This window comes from Equus quagga, chromosome 16 (genome assembly GCF_021613505.1).
Source record: "Equus quagga isolate Etosha38 chromosome 16, UCLA_HA_Equagga_1.0, whole genome shotgun sequence".
Lineage (NCBI taxonomy): Eukaryota > Metazoa > Chordata > Mammalia > Perissodactyla > Equidae > Equus > Equus quagga.
Genome location: NC_060282.1, coordinates 74,640,597 through 74,660,687, shown reverse-complemented (window position 1 = coordinate 74,660,687; position 20,091 = coordinate 74,640,597).

Below are 20,091 nucleotides of genomic sequence, written 5' to 3'. Positions count from 1 at the left end.
TATAATAGAAAGACAATGTACTAAAAGTGTTTGCAACTAAAAATTACTAAATGTGGTATATATAAGTATATACAATGAAATATCATTCAGCCTTAAAAAAGAATGAAATTCTGATGCATGCTACCACATGGATGAACTTTGAAAACATTATGCTAAGTGAAAGACACCGGACATAAAAGGACAAATATTTTATGATTCCACTTACACAAAGTACCTGAAATAGGCAAATTCATAGACATAGAAAGCAAAGCAGAGTTCACCAGAGGCCGAGGGGAGGAGAGAAGGAGGGGTTATTGTTTAATGTCTGCAGAGTTTCTGTTTGAGATGAGGAGCAAGTTCTGAAAATGGAAAATGGATGGTTGCTCAACATCATGAATGGATTTAGTATCAGTGAACTGTACACTTAAAAATGGTAAAAACAGTAAATTTTGTGTTATATATATTTTACCACAATAAAAAATAACAAAACTCTACTACAAAATAAAGCACAAATTTGCCCCATATTATGAAGTTTTTATACAATTACACTTATTTTGGGAGCTTATACAGCTGTTATTATATTTTGGGAAATGGAAAGAAAGCAGCGGCTGAAGTTGTCCTCTTGAGTTTTCTCTCTGTCCGTTTCTCCGTCTCTGTGTTTTCTAATATTCTTGTCACACCCCTCTTTGAACACTAGCGTCAGCAGGAATGACGCTAGCTAATACTGGTCTCCTCCAGCACCAGCTAAGAGTTTTAATTCATTTTTATGCTGGCAATTGTTTTAGACCCTAGGAGGGATGAATATAACTTGTCATTCTTCCTTAACTTGGCAAAAGCAAATATATTACTGCAGAAAGCATTACCAGAAAGAAATAGTAACTTTAAGACAGGCATACGTCCATCCTAGGAGAACTGAATATATTTCACCACTCAACTGCTGGCAACGTTCTTTGACGTATTTGACAGTATTGCACTCAAAGTCTGAGAATCGTTTCTGTTTTGTAAAAATGGTTCGATTGGGAAACCCCAAGTAAGTCATTTGGAACGTGTAGCATTCAGAGCTCCTTCTAGGATTCCTTTCCCATGAAGAAGGTTCTCTGACTCACTAATCTCACTGGCACTCGCCTCCTAGTCATCTCAGCTGCCTTTGTGCCAGTGCTAGAGCTCTCGTTTTAGGTCCTAAAGCAGCGAGAACAATAGAAAGAGAAACTCATTTCAAGTACCAGCAATGTCTGGGCTGATAATAGAGACAAATATTGTCAAAGTGAGTGCAAAGTGGAAGTCCTTAAACCTGTGGCTAAGGGGGGCTTTACTGGGTCCTTAAACACCTGCTATTGCATGCAAGATTCCCTCCCTCTGTGTGTGTTTGTGTAAGTGCTTGGGAAGTGTATGCAGAGCCTTTACTGAATTATCAAAGGGGATGTTGGGCCCAAGCATTTAAGAAGCACTGGGAAGATTAATCACAAAAATTTTCAATGACTCTGACGGCTCTGCCGTTGGGTTTTTATACAGCTTTCCTTCACTCTATTACACTTCAAAGAGCAGCATGGTAATTTCGAAAGAGTCACTGTCATTAGGTGACTTCTCTGAGACTCAGTTTCCTCAATGTAAAATTGGTATAGAGCAGAAAGATGACACCAGGTACCATAGATGAAAATACCTCCCAGAGGGCCTTGAAACTAGATGAGTGTTGATATGTGGATGGTGCCTTCTCTGCTTACTCTTTTTTAATACAACACAAGCATATTGAAAGTAGGGACAACGTCTTCTCTGAAGTTTCATTTTGCTATGCCTACCATGCTTTTTAATATTTATGAACTAATATACATATGAGGGCTCACAATAACTTTTGTTGACTATAACTATTTGAATGTACTTTCACTATCTTTGTTATTATATAAGGATTTTAAACAACTAAATTGGTACTTTCACACTTATTTAGAGCCTAACTTGACTAGCAGAGAAGAGTAGGTAGATATATACCCCTGGTAAATACTGAGTAATTTCTTCACTAAAATCAAACTACTGAACATCTACTATGTGTATACACAGCGAGGCACTGTACTGTGAGTTGCAGGTAAGAAAAAGTTGTTGGTCACAACCGTGCTCTCCAAGGGTATTTTTGAAGAGCAGAGCATGTTCACACAAGAGGACACACGAAGATAAAACGCGCTTTAGGAATTTAGACAAAAACACATGGGATGTGAGAAGAAAGGAGCGTACGGGGAAGGCTTCGTAGAAGAGGCAGTGTCTGACGTGAGCAAGGGGTCAACATGGAACGGGTGAAAGGAACAACCGAGACATACAGGCATGACATCATGGGGCACAAACTGGAAATAAGACCACGTGGTTTAGGCTGGGCACGGGGTCGTTTAAGGAGATTAGTAAGAGACTAGAGACAGAAGTATGTCAGTGCCTGACACAGATTACTTACGAATAACACTTTTAAACACAAGCATTTAATTTAAAAAGAACATAGAAGAGAACTTCAAGACATAATGAACAGAGTAAAATATGACAGAATTCTGGCCATTAAGACACCACGACAACTTTCAAAATAGTACTTTTTCTCCCCATTCTCAGTGGAGGCCCTGGTTGAATAGAAATGATATTTCTTCTTCAGTCTTAGTATTCCTGCTTTTTTTTTTCTTTTCCATTTTCGAAACCTCAGGATAAGCCATTTCGATTGTGGCTAAGGGCAGCAATGCAGCATCAGAAAATGCCTTTTGTAACGAGAGAGCAACCCTGACTCCTCAGTTCGTACTCTCTACGTTACTGATCACATTGACCGCCCCCAGAATAAGGTTTTTTTTTAACGTGGTTGGAAAGCAGCAGACTGACTTCAATTCCACCTTGTCAAACCTACAAAAGCGCCTGCAGTTCATTTAGCATCTAATAGCGCGCATCCTTCTACCGTCCATTTCTGAACACCGGGCAAGTGATCTTTCCTTTCCTTGGAAAAGGTTTAAAGAAAAGGAAATAAAGTCATACATCAATTTCAGGCATGAAATCAGACATATATTACGTCTAGGGCTGTGAATTTAAAACTTTGCTCAGAAATTGTTAACACATAACAAAGTCCAAATTCAGAAATCCCTTAAATTTAATTACCTTCTTCAGTTGCATCAAAATGAAAAAAGTTAAATTTTCTTACTTGTTTTCTTTCTTCCCCAAAGGCTTCTCCAACTCTAGTCCATAACTGAGTGGATCCTTCCCACCTGTGAAATCACTGGCAGGTATGACGCTGGTTTAGGCAGCACCAGTCCCCTAATCCTGACCCATTTATTGCCAAAGAATTCAGTTTCTTCAGAAGCCAATAATAGACATTTGCAGTTTCTGAGCATCATTAGGGTATTCTCAGGCACTACTCTTCAACATAAAGACGCCTCAAAATTATAGAAATTTTATTGTACTTAAGATCAATTGCACTAATCTGTTATTTCGTTTACCTTGGACTAGCTTCTTAAAAATGAATTATTATACTAATGTTTATCACTTATTATCCAGAATAATTATTTATATAGTTAAATATTTTAAGACTAGGAAAGAAAGGTGGTAGAATGATCTTGTTCTTTGTTCCCTCTTCTAGTTGGTGTGCCTGATTCAAAATTCTGGAATCTTGAAAATTTAATATTTCAAACCCAAACCGTGCACTCATCACATAATAATAACAACAAACAAACAAACAAAATCGGTCCTGAGGTTTTCATCATCCAGGGAACAGCCCCTGGAGTGGGCCACTTAAAGTGGGCTTTGCCCAGCCGTCCACTCCCTCTGCCTCAGACACTGAAGGTGGAGACAAAGAAACCAACTCAAATCTTTCTAAAGTGTATTTCAAAAAAGAGACTCTGCAATCAGAAAAGCAATAATAATATATAATAGAATTGACATAATTTTTCAGAACCGGTATTTCTGTCTAAAAGCAATATTTAAAAAGGAAAGTGAGCAGAGGTCTATTTTTTAGCTATACACCCTGCCACTCCTTTTCACTGATCTCCTGTTTTAATTTGTTAAGATACAATTACATGGCTGTTGAGTCAGACTGTCTCTCTAATTTCAAGTTTAAAGATAACAGATCTCCTTTTAAACAGAATATTGGCACACAGACGCCCCACAGTCTGGCTTATTGCAACTGTTCTCTCTTGGTGAAGTGGCACATTTGCAATCCCCATCACAGCCATCTTCACCATTTCACAGCATATTATTCAAATACACATCTCTAGGTGGCAACAGGAACAGGCACGTCAGCTCAGCAGCAAGGGGTGTGTAAGGAAATCCTAGGACAAGAGGTAGGAACCCCTAAATGGGGAGACTAAGTTGAGGATGCTCAAATAACCTGAGCTCCATTGGCTTTCTGACTGCCCGTGGGGAAGGCCTCTCTGGAAACCCTTCTGAGGTGATCGGGGAATCCTAGGACAAATGCGCTGCTTGCTTTCGGGGAAGGACTTGCCCCAAACCCTACACAGCCAGGTGCCTCACAACACAGCTGGACTGAAAAACCTTCAAGAAAGCTAGAAAGATTGACATTCACATGAGTAGTTCCACCTACGCCTACGCACAGGGAGCAAAATCTGTAGGTCTGGTCCTGTTTCTCACACCCCAACAGATCCTGCTGTCCTCGAAACCCTTCTGGTATGTGCAGTGACTACAATGAAGGGAGTTATTGGAGACCATGTTGGTCCTGGGCTAAAAGCAGGATTTCTCATGCCATGTATCCGGCGAAAGGACACAGGTATCAGTAGGGAGAGAGAAAGAACACCAAAACAGGTCTAAGGCAATGCCCTTGACAAAATCAGTCATGGAACAGAGGCGGGGGATAGGAGTTGACAAGAGTTGGCCTGTGAATGGGCACAGCATCCCAGATAGAAAAAAAAAAAAATCAATGAAATGATTGACAGAGAAGATAGGGAATGAAGGGAGAAGCAAGACAAGTGCTTCTCAACCCAAGCTGAACTCCAGGAGACAAGGGAAGTTTCTCCTCTTCGAAACAGAGACTCTTTCTAATACTGCAGGAGGGTTTTGACATTGAAATGAGCACAGACACATTCTGACAACTGGAAAGGGGAGGACGACGGACTGTAGAAGGAGAGGGAAGATTTCTGATCACTTCCCCAGGCTGCTGGCAAGGACCTGCTGCTCTAAAACCAGAAAAGAACCAAGTGAAGGTTAAAGGAAGGAAGGGAAAAGTGCAAGTGAAATTATTTTACTTTTGGAATCCTCTTCCACATCTAAGCGAGCCTGGCATTGAAATGGACGATTATCTTTAAAAGAGTGTAGAGGCTGACCGCCTTCTTTGTCTGCCCATTAACACCGCTCCTCCGATCTCAGGCACTCGGCTGATGAACATTTCCATCCCAGTTGTTGCTCCTTTCTCACGGCAGGATGCAGCGCGGTTCTTGCCCTTCTTCCCTCTGTATTGCAAACCCCATTAGTAACCGAGCGGAAAGCACCGCGCAGTGTGGCCAAAGCTAATAATAGCCTGCTGCTTACCTTCTCGGGCCGGAGTCAGCGCATGTCCTGGGCGCCGGGCCGGGCCGCAGTGGCGCCGCGCCGGCCGGGTGCGTGGTCGCGGTGGCGGTGGCGGTGGCGGTCGCGGTCAGCTCTGCCGGCCCCCGCCCCACCTGCAGCTGCAGCAGCTGCTCCCGCCGAGCGCCGAGCTCGGCCGCATGAAGTCATCCCCCGCCCGGCCGGAGCGCCGCATTGCGCGCCAGCCGCGGGGGGAGAGAGACCTCTCCGGGCCCCGGGGAAGGGCGCCTGGACATGGCACCCGGTTACCCCTGCCCCTCCGGGTTTTAGGTGTATTTTCTATTAATGCTTTGACAGAGGAAGCGTCTCCGGATTGTGGCCCGAGAGAGGAGAGCCAGAGAGACACGGTCTGCAGAGCGCTTTCCTGCCGGCGCTCCCCCGTCCCTCCCGCTGCATGGACAGCTCCATTCCACCGTGTGGGTTTCCACCCTCCGCATCTCCCTTATCAGTATTGTTCATTTCGCTGAATTGGAGACTGGGATTGTCTTTAAAGATAAACATTCAAACACTCCCCAGATCTTTTAAATTGGCAATCTTTCGAAGCCCCCTGGAGCACGCTCCTCTTTCCCCCAACATACACACACACACACACAAGCACGCACATGCAGCCACACCACTCACAATTACGAAAGCTGGGACCTCTCGCCCTCTCGCCTACGTAATGGAACGGGAAATTCCCAAAGGGGTGGAGAAGTGGGACCGACCCGAGAAAGCACTCAAGGAGACAGAGAGGGGTCGCCCCAGGATGTTGTTCGTGTTTACTGGTGACCTTGGTGGACAGATGTTCTTTCTAACACCCGAGACCCCCCTCCCTCAAAGTGGGCAGGCTGCTCTGGTGACAGCTATAAAATTTGGAAACCAAGAAGCAGAATCCACATTAGCAGATGGCTGTATCTCTTTCTTTCCCGAAGGATTTATCCGGATTGGCTTTAGGAATAATAAGCATATAATCCCCTTCCTTCCCTCTTTAAATTGGCACCAGCTATTAACAAGTCTCTCTCAGGCTCTCTCTCTCTCTCTCCTCTGCTGACTAGATCAGCAGTTTGGGAGTTTAAGGGGGAAAAAAGACCAAGGATTTGCTTTCTTTACGGCTGAGCCAGGGTTTCTTTTGCTATTGTCTAGCCATTTCCAAGTAGAGAGGTTCTTTGACACTAGGGTTTGTGTGAGCGTTGTTCCTTCCTTCAGCTTGCTTTGCTTTGGGAAATGCCCATCATTAGGTCCAGGCCAGCTTTAGCCTGCGGATTTGTCCAGCAACCTAAACCGTGCATTGCGTGAGGTCAGGGGAGCACCTTTGCTCAATAAAGTGTTCCCATCCCTCTGTTTAGCAGTTCCAAAATTAGAAGGTAGTGTAGCAACAGAGTTTCAATAAAACTCAGTAAGACTTCTTGGTCCTAAAATGTATACCATACCGTCTCAACACAAGATTGACATAAGGGAAGTCACGTTGTAGAAAAGAAGTCATATTGTAACTTTGAATGACCTCTGATTAACTAACCCAGCTGGATATGCACCATTGAGGAGGTCTAAGTGCTCTGTGGATTTTATGACCCTTGCTTGTGCATATACCTCCCAGCTGCGATAAGAGGATAACTTTGTTTTTTTGAGTTCCTTAGGAATGTGATGACACTCAGACAGAGAGTCTATCTGGTGTGGTGACTCCCAGTCTGTAACACCAGAGGGTCAACATTCCTAACCCCTCCCTATAACCCACTGGCCTATATAACTGCTTGAAGATTCTGTGCCCCCTTAGGATGGTTCTTCCAGACATTAGCCAGCCATCTTCCCTCTTGCTAGTAAGCTGTAACAAAATGCCCTTTCTCTGCCACCATCTTGCCTCTTGACGATTAGCTTTTGTTTGGCCGGGAGCAGATCGTGCCCTTTGTGCTGTAACATATGCTTTTTAAAAGCTGAAACAACCTGATTTGTTTCTCTCAACCTCGCTTTCATAAAAATAGGACGTTAATGTCACCATAGAGCAGAGCGTTCTTAATCTGTATCACAGGGTATGTGGAATCTGGATGGGAATATTACATCTTTAGCTTCACTAACCTCTAATTGAAATTTAGCATTTAGCATTTCCTTTAAAGATAAATGCAGACAACAAACCACAGTAATATTAGGAGTACCTGAAATTTAGTCACCAATAGAAGTCACAGAGCATTTCCTATTGCAGTTTTCGTAGATATCTCAAAATATCACCACTCTGATGCTACAATCAAATCATCATTACAGTTTTTGTTTTATTTAATAGACTTATTTTTATTTATTTTTTAGAATGGTTTTAGATACACGGAAAAATTAAGGAGATAGTACAGAGTTCCCATATATCTCATCCCCAGTTTCCTCTATTATTAACATCTTACATTAGTATGGTATCTTTGTTACGGTTAATGAACCAATATTGATACATTAATATTAACCAAAGTCTGTACCTTATTCAGATTTCCTTGGGTTCTACTTAATATCCTTAATCCTGTACCAGGTTCCCATTAGGACAGGACATTAGATTTAGCTATGTCCCCTTATTGTTCCTCTGGGCTGTGACCGTTTCTCAGACTTTTCCTGTTTTTGATGACCTTGATACTTTTGAGGAGTACTGATCAAATATTTTGTAGCATGCCTCACCATTGTAATCTTTCTCATGATAAGAACGGAGTTAGGGTTTATTGGGAGGACAACCGCAGAGATAAAGTGCCATTTTCATAACATCATAGCAAGGCTACATACTATCAATGTGGTTTATGACTGTTGATGATGACCTTAATCACCTGGCTGAGGTAGTGTCTCAGATTTCTCCACTATCAAGTTACCCCTCCAACCCTGCCCTACTGGACTTATTGGAAGGAAGTCACTGTGTGAAGCCCACACCTAAGGAGTGAGAGTTATGCTCCACCTCCTTGAGGGCAGTATTTGGAATTTTTCTGCACAGAAGACTTATCTATTCTCCCGCAAATATTAATTTATTTATATCAATATAGACTCATGGATATTATTTTATACTTTGTATTATAATCCAGTACTACTGTATCCTGTTCAAATTGTTCCAGCTTTGGCCATTCAAATCTCTTTCTGTTGACTCCTGTGCTCCTTTGACATCTTCCCTTTGGGGAGTCTGTGTGTGTGTATGTGTGCGTGTGTGTGTTAACAATTTCTTACTTTTTGACACTACATATGCTCCTGGCCCATCTTGTGTATTTCCTGCCCCAGTCCTGGAATCAGCCATTTCTCCAAGGAGCTCTGGTTCCTTTTATTGGAGCGTGGTAATAGAAACTAAGATCTGGGCTCCAGGCATGCTGGTTGCTAGTGGGGTGTCATTTTGTTTAGGCTCTCTCAAGTGAGAGAACAAAGAAATCTATGTTTATACTAACCTATGTATATATGCATATCTATAAATATTTATGTAACCATCTGTATCTATGTTGAGCTAAATATGAGTGCATACCAATGTCTCCAACACTAATCCATTAATATGTAAATCATTCTAGCTTCCTCTCTTTGCTTATCTGTAAATTCCTGCTTCCATAGTGAGAAAAATGGCTCCCACCACCCACTATCCATTTGCTTAATGTTCAGTTCTAGTGCACATGTATGTCAGGATCAGAATTGTTAACCTATTCCCCCGACATCACTGTTTTTGAGTATAGGAGTTAATAGAACCAATGTTACATCTTGTTATCTAATGAGCTTAAATACCCCTACATTTCTACATCACAAATTTGGTTTTTAAAATATTTTAATAACTGCATTTTAAAATTAGTGATGTTTCCTTCGAAATTCTATGTATTATATTTTGTGAATTTAAAAGCATTATTTTAAGAAGAGTGACTGTGTCAACGGGGTCCCTGGTAAAAAGAAGTTTAGGATCCCAACCACAGAAGATTATTGTGAGGATATGAGATGACATGAAATCGCCTGGTGCAGACGTTAGGGGGAGCTCATGCTGGATAAGCATTATCCTTGCCCACTTGACGGACTTCCATCTCCTTTTAAAGTTCTAAATACCCTGGAAGAGAGACCATGCTAAGCTTTTTGGTTAATAATTTACAATTTAGTGGAAGAATTTGCTAGGTATCAGGGGTTAGAGGTAAAAGTTCACATAAAGTTAAGGGGAGGAAGGATGAGAAGGTAAAGGGGACCAGAGGACTGAGATGACTCTGGAGGTCCAAGGTTTGGCAGTTGATTAGGCCTGGGATCGCATCCTTCCATACACAGCCTGACTTTGTCTCATTTTTGAAATAAGAGGAACAAGGGCTACTACCTAGGCTTGTCCTTAAGAGTGAGAGTAGATCTTTGATCTTTTCCTTCAATTTGTCTGAGGCAATGGGGATTAAGTGTGGTGACTTGGGGCGCTCCCAGAACATATTTTATTGTCCTTCTTGTTGCAGTTTTTATTCATGAAGCCAAACTCACTGGAGGGATAGACAGTTTCTCAGGATAATTTAGGCTCCTTCCTCTGTCAAAGCACTCTTACTAGGTGTTTTTAGTTGTGGAAGAGAGACAGTGTTGATGGTGCTGGGGAAAAGACAAAAGTTAAAGTTGTTCAGTGGCAGGAATTCACTGCTTCAGATACTGTACCATGGTGAGAGGCAGAGGGGAACTGGACAGAAAAGGAAAGAGAAATGAGAATGTCTAAGGTCAACATATAGGGTTTGAATCTGACTTCTTGGAACTTGACATGCACCAGTATGCGAGATAATTTAATTTGCTGAGCAGAGGCTAGAGTGAGGTGAAAGAGATCAATTTTTTACTCTATGAGTTTTCATTTCACAGTCCTTTCCGAAACCTAATCTTTGGATCATGACTTTGAGATCTGGAAGGCTTCCTTTCTGATATTCTGGAATTAGAGATCAAATGGCCTAATGATATCATGAGTTTCAGCAAGGGACAATGTGAAACCAGAGCCAGAGGCCCTGGGTGCCTGAAGCTGTCAGCATTTGAACCGCTCCTGTGGGCTAGGGAGTCCTTCCAGAAGGGGCTCATTTAAATGCAAATATGCTATCAGGAAGGGTAACTGAGTATGGAGGATCTCATTAGCAGCCATTAACAATTTAGCAGAGATTAGCTTCTCAGATTTATTATGGAGAGGAGTTGTCAGGGTGATTTGGCCCCAGCATCTGTCACCCACTGACTGCCAGCTCTCCAGTTCTCCTCACCCCATAGGGGTCTGCCTAAAGCTGGAAACTTGGTTTACTAGGAAAGAATTGGACGCTTAGTGTACCACGATCAATATTGTTTTACCTAATTTTGACTTATGATCAAGGGTAGGAGGAGAATTTCTATAATAGCACCTTTGTGTGTGTGTGTGTTTGTGTGTGTATTTGTGTCTCTGTGTGTGGTGGCTGCTCAGCTTGGGTTGATTAATCATGGTCTACAGAAATCTTAAAATTTTATGACAAACATCTACTCTTTCAATGTGGTCAGAACATTTATCTTGTAAAATAAGTACAAATGTAATTCAGGGATAGCAAAACTCTAGTAATAGAAATAGAATTGCGTGCATGTAATTATAGGTAGACTAATTTCTACGTTCCTGCATTAATATGAAAGCACTGCTACAAGAGTACAAAAACAGTCATTCATATGAAGATTCGTATTAGATATTGAATAGTATCAGCAGATGTAACAAATAGGACAATGAAAGAAAGAAAAGTGACTACAAACAGAATAGAAACCGTTTCTTTAGGCATTGCTACAAATTCACCTTGTTTCTACTGGTAAGGAGTTGTCATATAGGACTAGATCTATATAATACAGATAGCATCCTATAATTGGAACTCTATATTTAATGGTGATCGTGTATTTGCTTGAGTGAAATGCTTAGTAGACGGCATATGATACATTCAATAGTGTGGTGTAAGTAATTCTCAAATAAATCTTTTTTAAAAAAAAATCATTGTTATGAAGTCATGAAATAAAACAATTTAATTAGGCAATGTTTTTAAATTTTTTAACCTCAAGTCATTTAAAGAATCTGATGAAACCAATAAACTCCTTCTGCAGAAAAGTACAATGCAATAAAACTTTTCTATTGTAATGAATAGATTATTAAATAGTATTGATAAAGAATTATGCCTATATACTTTTTCATTAAATCATGAAAAAGGAATATTTAATTCCTCAAATCCAGTTTAGGCTAATAAAAAAAGAAAATTTAAATTTGGTTAAAAAGTAAGTTTCAGTGAACTGTGTTTGGTCATCAGGCAAGTTGATGTTCTTTCATTCAGCAGATACTGGTGGAGTGTCTCAGATGAGCTGCTGTTCAAGGCACTGGAGATGCGGGAGTGAACAAGTCTATCTCTTCTTCATGGATCTTGTGTTCCACTGGAAGGATAGGACCATAGATACATAAATATAACGTGTTAGTTGGTGGAAGGGGCCATGAAGGAGCGTAATGATACAAGAGTCGGGGCAATTATATAGAGTGTTCAGGCAACATTTGAGCAGAGATTTGAAAGAAGTGTGAGAGCAAGCCATGTGAATGCATTGAACAAGAGGTTTGGCATATGCAGGTAGGTGTGCTTATACTTTATGTGTTCCAGAGACTGGAAGGTTAGTTTGTTGGTTGTAGTGAAATGATCCAAGGGGGAAATTGTTAGAAGATTAGGTTAGAAAGGTAGGTGAGTGAAGAATCATCTAGAGCCTTTCAGGATGTGGCCAAGAGAGGACGTTAGGGGATTAGGAGTTTGGTTTTGGACATGCTAAATTTGTAATGTCTATCAGATCTTAGTGGAAATGTGAAGTAGGCAACTAGATATGTTAGTCTGAAATTCAGGAGAGAAAGATACCATAGCTGTCAATGAAGATTTTTGAATCATCATGGTATTTGAAGTCTTTAGACCAGATGAAATCACTTTGGAAGTAAGTGTAGGCAGAAAATAACTGATGTTGGAAGACTAAGCTATGGGACACTCCAGTATCTAGAGGATCTGGCAGAGCATATAAGAGGAAATGAGCAGGGAGATAAGAATTGTCCCAGAAACCAAGTAGAAAAGTGTTATTAGGAAGAGAGATTGATTATTAGTCCTATGCTTCCAGTAGATCTAGATGAGAACTGATAATTCAGTATAGGATTTGGCATCATAGAGATAATTAATAACCTTGAAAAGAATAGTTTCCATGTTGTGGAGAGGACAAAAATAGGTAAATGGGAGAAAGGGAAGTGGAAACATTAAGTAGTTATCCTTTCTGAGTAGGTTTGCTATATAGAGGAGCAGAGCAATGGGCCCGTAATTAGAATGGGATGTGGGAACAAAGAAAAGATTTTTTTTTCCTTTAAGATAGGCGATATTACATCTTTGTATGCTGATAGGAGCATCTAGTGGAGAGCAAATAATTGATGATGCAGGAGAGAGGTGACACAGTAGAAGGGAAATCCTTGATTAGACAAGAGTGGAGAGAGCCAGCGCAGAGTAGAGGGTTTGGCCTTAGATCAGAGAACAAACATTTCTTCCGCCAGAGAAGGATGGAAGGCAGGTCATGTGCTTCAGATCTACCTGGAGAGGATGGTAGATGTGATGTTTGGAGCTCTTGGAGATTCTCTTCTGATCCCACTTGTATTCTCAGTGAAATAAGAAGCAGCTGAGAACTTAGAGAGAAAAAGAGGTGTTGGAAATGTGAGGAAAGAGAGTTATGAAATTGTCGCCTAGGGCAGAGGGAAAGAGAATTGACTAAGTAGTAATTACTTTCTGGTAAGTACTAAGAGTTTACATAGCATTAATGATTATGAATTTAAATGAGAACAATTAGCAAGGTTACTCAGTTTTCCCGAGCCATGCTTAGCTGCTGGCACAGATGCTGAATTGGCATAAGGTTCTGTTTCACTAGGGTTGACATTTTGCACAGCCAATACAACTGAGAGCGAGGGCCAAGGGACTTCAGAGTCTACACAGAGGAGTGAGTCTAATGAGGGATCATGGACTCTGCTCAGGGTGAGCAGGGAACCAAGGAATTAGACCTTGAGCACTACACTTGATTTTAACTGTATGTTGGATCACAAGAGCTGAAAATCCTGACTTATAAAAGCATGTTAAGAGCAAACACAACTAGAACTCTCATAGTCCACTGTTACTCAGAAATCCTCCATGTGTCTTCCAGCTGAAGTCCTGTCTGTAATTTCTTGACCTTTAAGTCAATGGCATCATCTGAGGTGAGGTATGCAGTTTTCATAAAGTCTTTCAGAAATGCGTTTTACAAAACTACTTTTTAAAGTTGTTTACATAGAAATCAGTGTAACAGAGCTTGCAGTGTGTTCAAGTGCTTTGCTTATCTCTAAGGAGACATTTGCCTCCTATTTTCAGAGGTACTTCCTCTGGCGTTGAAAATAGGAATAAAAAGTAAAAGTTAAACAAATATCTTATCTCCAAAGATGTATGTAGAATCGCTGTCTTTCTAATACGGGCCAAATCTCACTATTGACTCCATTTCCATTTTTTCCTCCAATGTAACTAGTTTATTACTGCTATTTTTCACTTCATTGTGTATATAAGATATGTTTGCCCCCTCGTGGATGATTATGGAACTGCCACCATGAATTTTTTTCTTGTTTTTAGTAGGAAAAAAAGACAAGTACAGATATGGTGGTCAATGGGAATTATTATTATTATTATTTTTTTACTGTCCTAATCATTTTTTTGTTATTCTATTTTACTTTTTATTGAGGTTATGATAGTTTACAACCTTGTGAAATTTCAGTTGTACATTATTATTTGTCGGTCATATTGTAGGTGCACCGCTTTACCTTTTGTGCCCATTCCCCAACCCCTATTCCCCTGGTAATCACTAATCAGTTCTCTTTGTCCACGTGTTTAACTTTCACATATGAGTGGATCCATACAGAGATTGTCTTTCTCTATCTGGCTTATTTCACTTGACATAATACCCTCAAGATCCATCCATGTTGTTGTGAATGGGACCATTTTATCCTTTTTTATGGCTGAGTAGTATTCCATTGTGTGTGTGTGTGTGTGTGTGTGTGTGTGTGTGTGTGTGTATACACACACACCATATCTTCTTTATCCAATCATCAGTTGTTGGGCACTTAGGTTCTTTCCACATCTTGGCTATTGTGAATAATGCTGCAATGAATATAGGGGTGCATGGGTCTCTTTGAATTGCTGACTTCAAGTTCTTTGGATAGATACCCAGTAGTGGGATGGCTGGGTCAAACGGTATTTCTATTTTTAATTTTTTGAGAAGTCTCCATACTGTTTTCCATAGTGGCTGCACCAGTTTGCATTCCCACCAGCAGTGTATGAAGGTTCCTTTTTCTCCACAACCTCTCCAACATTTGTTATTTTTCGTTTTGGTTATTTTAGCCATTCTAACAGGTGTAAGGTGATATCTTAGTGTAGTTTTGATTTGCATTTCAACGGGAATTATTTTTAAAGAAACTTTGAGACTGACCACAAGAAGTCGAAATTACTAGATATTTAACCCTCTTCTATTAGTTTCAAAATTTAGGATTATTGTTAAGGAACACAATTTAACTGAATCTAGAAGAAGATGTCAGGCAAAGAAATTAAAATTTTGACATTCTTTTTAAATAAGAGAATACAGAATTGAGAAAGAAAGCTAGTCTGACCCTTATTTATTAATATTAATTAATTAATTAATACTAATATTAATAAAATATTAAAACATTTAATGTTTGTAACTTAACTGAGAAGGATGAGATGGTTAAATTAGTTTAAGATTACATAAATATAAATAAAGGAAAGCCTGCCATTGATTATTTTCACTTTGTTCATATGGAATCATACAAGTTATGAGAAAGTCCATTCTTAAGACTGTGTGCACATCAATGAGTCTGACCTTTAATTAAGAGTTTTCTATAAGATACTAGAAAAAATAACTTCAATGTGCTTAACTAAGCATTTATGACTTGGCTCCTAGAGAGCAAAGAGTACCTTGTAACAGTCATTCCTTCTTTTATTCACTACTTCATTCATAAACAAATGAACAAAAAACTATTGACCACCTACCATGTTCTTGGCACTGTTTTAGGTTCTGGGAATAAGACCTAGTTTCTTTCCTCAAAAGAGTTGCAATCTGAGGTAGAGACAAAAATTGCAATAAAGTGTTGTAAATTTCACTGCAGAAGTTTGCACATGATATAATGCAAGAAACATATTTTAAGTTCATTCTAGAGGAGCGGTTCAGGAAAGCTTCTTAGAAGAGAGGATCTGAGCTGCCCTGGGATGAGGAGTGGCAGCCAAGTGAGAAGGCAAAGGCAGTGTAGCCTTAGAAAGCAAAGGGACACAGACATGACCTTGTGGTTTATCTCGCCATTTTTATAGGCCTAATAAGGACACCTGCTGATAGCTTCATCGTCACCGTCATCATCATTGTCATCATGTTAACAATGAGTGAACGGATACTTATTGTCAGGTAGTCAAATATGCTCTTTATATGTAGCACTAAGTGTGTTCTACCATCTACCTCTTCAGTTCAATATTATCATTACTCTCATTTTACACATACAGAAATGAAGCCTTAGAGAGATTAAGTAATTCACTCAAATCTGTGTGTGCGCACATTCAACTCCATGCTCTGAACCTCTGCACTTCACTGGCTAGGATGATTTGCCCAGACTAAGGGCTCAAATATTGGTGGATAAGTATAATAATCTCATAAAAGGTAAAGTGAAGTAATCTATTTTGATGTTTATGATGCAGTTTGGTGAATGCACTTAAGGGCTCATAGATGAATAATAAAAATGAGAAATACACAAAAAGTAGAGAATAAAAATTCGTATATTTATGTCTCTTGGGAACAAAGGATCCCTTTGAATGTCTCATTTGTTAGTACATAGCAGGTATCACATACATATCACTGTTAGGCAGCATCACTGGAGCATCCTCTGGTAGCCTGCAATAGAGCAAAGTTACAGAGGCACACAAAGAAAATTCACATTGCCTGCACATTAGAGACAAGGACATCCTAAGATTACTCTGTACGAATGAAATGATCTGGAATTTTTAATTTTGCTTATCAAGTGGTGTATATAGATCATGTTAGGTGAAGCATTATTGGCTGATTGGAAATTTTATGTCTGAATTTTTTACAGATAACAGTAAACAACTCCTTTCAGGCTTAAAGTACCACATTAAACAAATGAGTTATGCTGAAGAAAGTGATCAGTGCAGTGAAGTGTTTGGGATCTAAGATATATAAGAAGTAACTGAAGGAACTAGGAATAGATGAGGTGAGACAAGACTCAGAAGGAGCCAGGAGGTGGTTCTGAAGTATTTTAGGAGTTGTCCTGTGAAAAAGGAATTAGACTGTTCCACACTGAAGATTTTAGACCAATTAACCAGGTTTTGGTTGATAAAAAGATGAACATTTTAACAAGTAGAAGCTTTGAACAATAAAATAGACTGCATTTTAAAATGATGAACTCCCTATCACTGAAGTATTTTAGCAGAGGTTGAAGCTAAGGTGTTGGAAGAGTAAGAGCCTTTATTACAAGACAATTCTATGAGTCTATGGTTTTTCAACTTGTAAGTTTGTGTAGTCTATGCATTCTACTTATTATGACACTTAAGTATATAATGTCATGAAATGGCATTCAAAGTTGATTGTTCCTACTCCATACTATCTGAGTGTTAGGATTGAACCTGTGTAAATCTTATCTTCCCCATTGAACCAGTATTATTCCTAAACGAGGAGCTTTCTTTTATGGGGATACGAAAAAGAGGCTCAGAAACATCCAAACTAAGTTTTTCACAGAACTGCATTATCAGAGTTAGTTTACCAAAAAACTTTAAACATTAACAGCATGAGTTCGCATATACACTTTACCCAGCTTTCCCAAATGTTAACAGATTATATTGCCACCGTATAATTTTGAAACCAGAAGGTTTACATTGACACAATACTGTTAACTAATTAACAGACTCATGTGAAAATATTTCCTATGATCCCCTGGTCCAGGTTCAAATCCAGGATCCTTTATTGCATTTATTTGCCAAATCTCCTCATTCTTTTCTAGAATAGCTCCTCAGTCTTTCTTTTCTTTCATGACCTTAAACTAATGAAGATTCCTAGCCCGTTGTTTTGCAGAATGTTGCTCAATTTGAGTTTCCATGGTGTTTTCTCATGGCTAGACTGAGGTTATGTGTTTCTTCACAAGAATACCACAGAAGTGATGTTATGTCCTTTTCAGTGTACTGTATTAGGAGGCACAAGAAATCCATGTTTCATTACTGGTGATGCTAACTTGACTTGGTTATAATGATAACTGCAAAGTTACTATTTTTCCCCTTGTAATTATTTGAGATTGCTCAAATATTTCTGCTCTTGTTTCTTTTCCCCACACCAATTTTAGTATCCATTAATAATTCCTGACTCCAATAATTACTGCAAATGATCATCATCTATTTCCATGATTCCTTCTATATTTATTAACTATGATCTGATTGTAACGAAGAGCTGTTCCTTCTCCTTCGTTTATGTGTTTATTCAGTTATTTATTTACATATATCGGTATAAACTTGTGGATATTTATTTTATTCTATGGGTTAAAAGCCATCACTAGCATTAATTATTTTGTCTCTCAAATTGTTCCAGATTTGGTGATTGGTACTCCTTCAAGCTGTCTTTCTTGTTTTTGCTACATAGCCATATAATTTTTTGAGTAGTAGCTTACTTTCTGGCACCACAAAAAATGCTCCAGACCCATCTTTTACTTTCCCCTGTCCTAACCTTGGATCAGTCATTTCTCCATGGAGTTGTTATTCCTTGCCTTAAATAATGGTATTTACAAACCAGCATCTTGGTATGAGGTGTACTCATTGCTACCCAGGCTTCCCCATTGCCCTTTCAGCAGACAGAGCTAAGAAAGTATATCTGAATACATCCACACGTACAAATATCTCCTTCTATTTTTATATGTATCCGTCCGGGTGTGTTCACATGCGTGCGCACGCACACACACACGAGTTCAAATTGAGAATGAGTTCAAACTGATACCTTGATTCCAATCCAACACCATAGGGTTTATTCTAGCCTCCTTTACCTTATACTTACTTGTAACTCCTTTCTTTAACAATTAGAAACCTGATTCTCATTATCTACAATCCATTTATGTATTTGCTCAGTTCTAGAATACACATAAAATATTTAAAAATCGTTAACTTCTGCCCCTGTGAAAAATAAATTTACTAACAAGTTCAATATCTGTGTACAATTCTTTCTGTCTTTAGCCTTATTATGATGATTAGTTATAAATGTATTATTAATATTATTAAATATTATTAGTAGTATATATTAAGTGTATGGTTATTTGCACTATATTAAAATACTATTTTCCAAAGTTCTTTCCGAGGTTAGTTCTTCCCCCTTCCTCCAGTGTGATTTTGTTAATGTGTTTGTAGTAAAGTTAGGTTCACCTGTTACTGTTTGTGTTCCATTTTGGGATCCTTCCAAATGCTTCTTGATTTTAATTATTTACTTGGGTATGTGAAAACTGTTCAGTTTTAATCAAAAGTATACAGAAAGGTATACTTAGGTATCATCTCTTTCTCGTCCCTTCTACGCCATTCCCGTCCTTCCTTCCTTTCCTCCCAGTTCCCATCTGCTTCCTGTAGATAATCAGTTGCACTGGTTTCTGGTTTATCCTTCCTGCATTTCTTTTTTGCACAGATACGTGTGTATTTTCTTATAGTCCCTTCTTCCTACATGAAAAATAGCATACCATAGATACTCTTTTGAATTTTGCCTTTAACATATCTTGGAAATTGCTCTATATCAGTTGATAGAGATCTTCCTCATTCTCTTTCTTTTGGTAGCTGCATATTACCCACCGAGAGTGAAGAAAATCCAGTACTTTGTGCTCAACTCGGACCTACCGATCCAGAATTTCCAGCAGAAAACCTGATAATCCATATATGTAATAAGCTCCCCAGATGATTCTGTTCGTTGGGGAAGTTTGAGAAACACTGGTTGACGTCTCCACAATTAAGATGTCTAAATGAAAACTTCAATAATTCCACCTTCCAAACTGTTCCATTCTAACTGTTCACATGCTAACTTAAAACAAAAACCTAGGAATGATCCTTGATTCCCTACTTTTCCTCACTTTCTGCCCAGACTGTATCATTACGTTTTCTGGAATCTGTCTCAAAGTGTGCGTGTATATAGACGTATGTACACACACATATATATTTTATATCTATTTCTCCATACTCATTGCCATCTTAGTGTACGCCACTGTTCTTTCTCCCTTGTTCTACTCAAACAGCCTGGTATCCCACATGAATCTGATCATTTCAGCTATCTTTTCAAAACCATTTAATAGCTTTCACTTGCATCTAAAATAAAATCAAATCTCTTAGGCTTGTGGATTCTGGTCCCTATAAAGATCTGCCCAACTGTATGTTATGTCTACCTCCTCCACACTGGTATTCAACCGTTCAGCCAGGTATGCTATAAGGTTACCCACTGTGGGCTTTTGGGTAGGGAGTTGCTTCCTGCATTGTTATTATTCTTCCTCTTTTTCTGGTTTGCTTCTTCTCATCCTCTTGTTTCAGCTTTAATGCCACCTCATCCTAGAGGCGTTTTCTGTTGTGATTTCTAACACAGGTCACT